The sequence below is a fragment of the Portunus trituberculatus genome, chromosome 33 (genome assembly GCF_017591435.1).
Source record: "Portunus trituberculatus isolate SZX2019 chromosome 33, ASM1759143v1, whole genome shotgun sequence".
Classification (NCBI taxonomy): domain Eukaryota; kingdom Metazoa; phylum Arthropoda; class Malacostraca; order Decapoda; family Portunidae; genus Portunus; species Portunus trituberculatus.
Window position 1 is genome coordinate 6,816,875 of NC_059287.1, and position 7,500 is coordinate 6,824,374.

The window sequence follows — 7,500 nt, forward strand, 5'->3', positions numbered from 1 at the left end:
TTTCTCCTCCTTTCCCTCCACTTCCTCCTCTCTATTCCCTCTTCACCTGCCACATAAGCTTCCTCCTTTTTCTCCATTCTCTCTCTCTCTCTCTCTCTCTCTCTCTCTCTCTCTCTCTCTCTCTCTCTCTCTCTCTCTCTCTCTCTCTCATTCTTTTCCATTCCATTCCCTTTTTCCATATCTCTCTATTACTTCTATTTCTTTTTCTATGTGTCTTTATCTCTCCCATTTCTTCCAGCATATGTCTACATCTTTCCTCTTCATTCCTCCGTGTCTCTCTCTCAGTTTTCTTCCTTCTCTCCATACCTTTCCTTTATCTTCTATTGATGCCTTTTCTCTTTCCTCCCTCCTCCCCTCACTTACGTTTAATCTTCTCATCTTTCCTTCTTGTTTTTCAGTCCTTCCTCCATTTCCTATAGCTTTCATTGGTATTCTCGCTCTGTCTTTCTTTCCCTTTCTTCCTTCGTGTCTGTCACTTTTCTCCTTTTTTTAAGCTTCCATTGCTACTGTTTCTCTTTTCTTTTAATTCTAAGCTTCAGTTTCTTCATCAGTGAAAACTTTTGTATTGAGAGTAACTGAAAGAGAGAAGGAGCTGGGAGAATGTATATTAAGTACAAATTATAACATTAAAACATACTTGTGTGTGACTGGGGAAGGCGTAGAAAAGTGTTTGAGAAGGTTAATACACTGTGGCGACTTTGACGGGAGTTGCTGAAAGTATTAAGGTGGCAGATTGCGAGTCTTATGTCCTGAGAAGTTGTTCCGTAAGAGACAATACGTTATTTGTATTCTCATTAATTTGTTTTGGTGTGATAAAGCCGGTTATTCAATGCAAAAATGTTTCCTTATCTTCATATGTTCCCCTCCCACTGTGTTCTCATATTCACACTAGTTCATGTTTCCCCGCTACTATTTTCACATTCCCCTACTACTGTTCTTAATGTTCACACGGTTTCCATACTCTCCTACCAATGATCTTATGTTCACAGTTCTCATATTGATACTGTTCATTCTCCCATCACTGTCTCTGTTATCTCCGCCCGTCCACCCCGGCTCCCCACCACAGCCTCGTCCTCTCCCCCATGTCTCTCCTTTCAGCGTCTACAGGAGACCGTAATTTCCCGCGTAAACTGAAGACTCAACGTGATGGATATTGAATGAAAAAAAAAAGGAAAAATTGGGATGATCTTTTTTTTTTTTTTAGAGAGAGAGAGAGAGAGAGAGAGAGAGAGAGAGAGAGAGAGAGAGAGAGAGAGAGAGAGAGAGAGAGAGAGAGAGAGAGAGAGAGAGAGAGAGAGAGAGAGAGAGAGAGAGACAGACAGACAGACAGACAGACAGACAGACAGACAGACAGACAGACAGACAGACAGACAGACAGACACAGATAGACAGACAGACAGACACAGAGAGAGATGGAGACAGCGACAGAGACGAAACGAGACGAGACGAGACGAGAAAAGACCAAATAGAGACGAGACAAGACGAGACGAAACGAGACGAAACAAGACCAAACAGAGAAAAGACAAGACAAGAGGAGACGAGACGAGCCAAGACGAGACGAGACGAAACAAGACCTAATAGAGACGAGACAAGACCAAACAGAGAAGAGACAAGACGAGACGAGACGAAAGGCATAACACAGACACAGACTGACTGGCTGGTTTGCTGGATGACTAACAAACAGAAAGGCGGAGACATAAAAGCCAGGAAACTGACTGACAGAAATAGAGACAGACAGACAGACATACACACACAGACAGACAGACAGACAGACAGACAGACAGACAGACAGACACATGTGGAATATAGAATACATCAACGAAAAATACAACCCTGTAAAATCATAACAAATACTTAAGTTTTTGTATAAATATTGAATGAAAACATACAAACCCTTACAGCGCTCTCTCTCTCTCTCTCTCTCTCTCTCTCTCTCTCTCTCTCTCTCTCTCTCTCTCTCTCTCTCTCGTTGCTCTTCTTATGTATTGTCGTTAAAACTTATTCAGCATCCTTAGTGCAGACGAAGGAATAGAAATAGTCAGGCGTCATTGAAAAAAGTAGTAGTAGTAGTAGTAGTAGTAGTAGTAGTAGTAGTAGTAGTAGTAGTAATAGTACACTGGATTAGCTAACAAGAGAGTGAGTGAAAGGGACAAAGAGAGCATGGGAGAGGAAGGAGAGAGTAGGATGATGTGAGTGAGCGTGTGAGTGAGTGAGAGGGACAGAGAAAGAATGTGGGAGAGAGGGAAATGTGGAGAGTTTGTCCGCAGAGTAAGTGAAACGTGGCTGTGTCTCACCCTAGAGTTTGTGAAGAATGCGTGGACATAATTTGCTGCTTCTGTTGCTACTGGTATTACTATTACTACTACTACTACTACTACTATATTTTTTTTATGCCCTGACCTATAGCTCCTGAAGGTAACTTGAAGAGTATTGGAAGCGCTGTTCAGCTTCCAACCATTAGTGGGGCAGGCAATTTTATTGATAGTGGTACCGATATTAGGGCCCATACCATCACCAAGCGCATCTTTAGTGTAACCACTTAGAGCAACGTTTCCGAACCTTTTCCGACCATAGCACCTCCTGTTGTCATGTCTAAGGAGTCCAGCACCCCTAATTAAAATGTTGTTATTATAGGGATAAAAGAAAGTGAAGTGTGTGCATCATTTCCCAGCACCCCTATAATTGATTTCAGCACCCCCAGAGAGTGCTAGCACCCCAAGTTGGGAAACGCTGACCTAGAACCTTGGTATCATGGTGACATGCTGGTGATTTTAAACTACTCGACAAATGGCAAAGTGTCAAGGCGATACTTGGTGGATTTGAACCTACGCGTGGACATCTGCCCGATCCCACTACGCCACCGCCTCCCTATACTCTTGTTGTTAATCTCTCTCTCTCTCTCTCTCTCTCTCTCTCTCTCTCTCTCTCTCTCTCTCTCTCTCTCTCTCATTCATTTTTACATAGTCTGTCCTGAATTATAAATGAAAGTACAAATAGCACCATGGTACAGTACATATATATTACAAAGTATATGATAAATAGATAAATAAATAAATAAATAAATAAACAACCTCACGATTTTCCGCGATACGATTTTCGACGATATTATTTTTCACGATGCGTTTTTCCAAGATTCGATTTCCCACGATAATATTTTCCGCGATGCGATTCTCCTCGATAATATTTTCCACGATAATATTTTCCACGATTCGATTTTCCACGATAATATTTTCCACGATTCGATTTTCCACGATAATATTTTCCACGATTCGATTTTCCACGATAATATTTTCCGCGATGCGATTCTCCTCGATAATATTTTACACGATAATATTTTCCACGATAATATTTTCTACGATTCGATTTTCCACGATGATATTTTCCACGATGCGTTTTTCCACGAAGCGATTCCTCGATAACGAAGCGGTTGATAAAGATGACGAAACTTTGAATTCTACGTTCCTGGGTTGGTACTGGGCCGAACCCTTCCTCCCCAAGGGTCCATCCCAGTCCTCAGGGTGTGAGAGCAGTGACGAGGCAACCTTGCCGCGCCTCACACGGATCGCCATGAGCAATGACCCACCACACACCACGCCCCAGCCACTGTCATGAAGTGAGTCCTCTCACCAGTAGAGGGCCCTCCTCGTCCTGCCAATGTCTGGTTCATAACGTACAGCGTGCCACACACCACACCCCAGCCACTGGCATGAAGGAGCCCTTTCACCCCTGAAGGACCCCCTCGTACTGCCAGTGTCTGGTGTATGGCGCCCAGCGTGCCACACACCACACCCCAGCCACTGACATGAAGGAGCCCTTTCACCCCTGAAGGACCCCTCGTACTGCCAGTGTCTGGTGTATGGCGCACAGCGTGCCACACACCACACCCCAGCCACTGACATGAAGGAGCCCTTTCACCCCTGAAGGACCCCCTCGTACTGCCAGTGTCTGGTGTATGGCGCACAGCGTGCCACACACCACACCCAGCCACTGGCATGAAGTGAGTCCTCTCACCCCTGAAGGACCCCCCTCGTCCTGCCAGTGTCTGGTGCATGGTGCACAGCGTGCCACACACTACGCCCCAGCCACTGGCATGAAGTGAGCCCTCTCACCTCTAAAGGACTCCCCTCGTACTGCCAGTGTCTAGTGCATGGTGCACAGCGTGCCCTCGTTCATGGCGATTTATTCAGCCCAGTGCTACCACAATCAAGAGACACCCTCCACCAGACTCTATGGAAGGAGCTCTTATTTCCCTATAAGGACTCCCCTCTGGTCAACATCTGGTGAATGGTAGACATTGATCCCTTGCTTATGGCAACTCCTTGCCTAGTATGAGGCACTGCAAGTGGATGATTATCACTGAAGCTTGAGGCCGCAAAGGAATAGAAGGACCTGCTGCCAGTTCCCTGCCTTGGGCCCCAGGCCGGACCCGACAGCCACCTTCTCCCCCAGTGCGGCGCCCAAGGCCGTCACGGCCCTCAACAAATTTTGGCCGAAACTTTTTTCGATCTTCTTTTAGATTTTGATCCGAATGGAAAATCATCGATTGCAAGTGAAAAACGAGGATGTTTGAAAATTGTGGAAAATTAAGGTGATCAGTGAAACAAGACAAGGCAGCTTTGCATCGCTTAGTATAATATAAGGAGTGTGTACCTTGCACGTCTGTTGCCCGTGAATATCTTAATGCACATCTTCCTAGATGCCTGGATAGAGCCAGTAATGCATTGGCGGCTGCCTCCTTCATGGCGGACTTTAGATCAAGTAGATTTCTGGATAGGGAGGATGAGTGGACGTAAGTATACAAGAACTGCCACATCTTTTTTTTTTTATTTTTAACCACAACATTCTGTAAATATAGGGAAAAAAGGAAGGCATGAAGGGGGTAAGATAAAATGTTTTGTTTTTGCTGCTGCTACTACTACTACTACTACTACTACTACTACTACTACTACTACTACTACTACTACTACTACTACTACTACTACTACTACTACTACTACTACTACTACTACTACTACTACTACTGCTACTGCTGCTGCTGCTGCTGCTGCTGCTGCTGCTGCTGCTGCTGCTGCTGCTGCTGCTGCTGCTGCTGCTGCTGCTGCTGCTGCTGCTGCTACTACTACTACAACTACTACTACTACTACTACTACTACTACTACTACTACTACTACTGCTGCTGCTGCTGCTGCTGCTGCTGCTGCACCTGTCGGATGCCCCTATCATAATTGAAATATGGAGACACAAGAAATAAAGAAAACATCGATGTATGATAGTTTGCCAGTACGCTGTGTGTTGTTGCACACAGCCATAAAAGGGATTAGAATGGGCAGGAGGGTGATAAGGAAACAGTTAATAACCCAGGCCAGCCCAGGTCAGGTAAACATCCTGTGATGTTGTTGTTCTTAGATATTGTTGATACCACGCACGTGAGTGTCAAAGAATATATAGCTAGAGATGGCATTCCGTGGTCGCTGACGTGAAAAAGACGGCACATCAATAAGATAAGAAACTGGTAGGTGTTAAACTCGCTCTCTTGACGTTATCTTATCATCTAAATTCCTATTGCCACTGTAGAATGTTTGTGGTTTATATATGTAATAATAACTTGAATTGGTTTACTGATTTTTTTTTTCTTTTTTGAATAGCGTTATACCTTCATGCTTTCAACATTTTCTTTTTATTAAGAGGCGAAAGTTGGCCAAGGACAACATGAAGAGTGAAATGAAAAAAAGTCCCATTTAGTTGCCTGCACCTTTTAGGTTCGAGAGTTAGCTAAAAGGAAGGGATATATGGCTTGAAGTCTCCATCTTAAATGAAGTCAAGTCATAGGAAGTTGGAAATACAGAAGCAGGTAGAGAGTTCCAGAGTTTATCAGTGAAAGGTATGAATGACTGGTTAACTCATGCATTAGAGAAGTGAACAGAGTAGAAGTGAGAGGAAAAAAGACCCTTGTTCAACGAGGCAGCGGGTGGAGGAGAGATATGAAGTTAGGAAGATGAGAAGAGCAGTTGACATTAAAATATCGATAGAAGATAGCAAGAGATGCAATATTCCAAGTCTACCAAGTCATGTTACAGTATAATAAATTTCGTAGTTTTTTTGGCAAGTAGACAAGAACTATTACAATTATTATTAACCCCTTCAATACTGAGGTACAATTTTACCATGAGATTTGTGCATTTGTGTACGATTAGACCATTTTATTCACATAAGGAAGGGTCTATGGAAGTCAGAAGATTAATAGCCAGTCTTCACTGTTTTAATCCCTACATGAATAATTTGAAGCTGTATAAAATAACCAAATAGTAAGTAGAATGAATTTGGAAATGCACCATGGTACTGAAGTCGTTAATATTGTTAATTTGCTATGTTCCTCTGAGCATACTCTACACGCTACGGAACAAGGAACACACCACTTCCTTCAGTGCGCGCCTTGGGGCAGCCAAGGTGTGGCTCTCTCTTGCACTAGGAGGGAAAACTGCGAAGTGTTACTGAGGAAACTTTCTTTCAAGGAGGTTTCAGTTCTTTTAGCAAAATTAAATGCATGAAATATTAAATTAAAAAAGTTCAGGCGACGGTTTTCAACTGTGATGTAACATTAGTATAATATTTTGTTTGGTTCTAATATCACGACGAGGAATTGGATTATTAGAAAAAATATAAAGTGTCAAAAGTTGATAACCATTAGAAAAAAAAGTCAATAAATAATTCTTTTTGAATTTTCTAATCTCTCTGAAAGCAACATCGTAGCCACTTTTTTTTTTTTTATCTAATGTTGATCTAACTCTGTCCCCATGGACAAACTTTTCACGTGAGAAAAATAAACACATTAAAAGAAACAAATCGAAGTAAATAGAATAACAAATAATTTTGTCAGCTAGGACAGTCGTACTCACGTCTGTAGACTATTTTTTCCCATCGGTTGCTCTTCACTAGGGAGTGTGTTGTCGGGGATCAGTATTGGCGCCATGTGATGTCTCCTGAAACTCACAAAATCTTAATCAAACAACAACCTGGATACAAACTCACTCCACTCTCTCTCTCTCTCTCTCTCTCTCTCGGGGAGGAACAGTCTGGGTTCCAACCGCCTCGGGTCACGGTCGCCTTGAGTCCAAACTGATAACATTAAATACAAAGGTAATGAAGGAATCCCCAGCCAGGCAGCCACGCCAAGGTGACTCTGCCAGGCTGCTCTGCTCCATTACCCAAGACACTCATGCAGGATTCTTAAATGCTGAATATTTCCTACGTTTATTTGGTTCTAGTGGAAATTATGAAGGTTTTCCATGGTACAGAGTTACATAAAAACATCAGAACGGTATTTTTTTCTCCATATGCCTCGTCTCACTGTGTTAAGAGACTAGGGTAGGGTATTAAGGTTTGCAGGATTTTATTTATTTATTTTTTTTATCTATCAAAGGCAACACAATATACATATACAAAAAAACATTGAGGTGCCAGTCCCAAAGAAGAGGAGCGCTATTCTAGTAACAACTAGTA

General features: G+C 42.8%; 1 long non-coding RNA gene across 1 annotated transcript in view; it reads right to left on the reverse strand.

Annotated features, from left to right (window-relative positions):
- The window catches only part of LOC123512176, a 78,317-nt gene that overhangs the window by 20,590 nt on the left and 50,227 nt on the right, over positions 1 to 7,500 (reverse strand). The window contains exon 3 of the long non-coding RNA XR_006677040.1: positions 6,897 to 6,980. This is a non-coding gene — a long non-coding RNA (uncharacterized LOC123512176). The remainder of the gene's footprint in view (positions 1 to 6,896; positions 6,981 to 7,500) is intronic.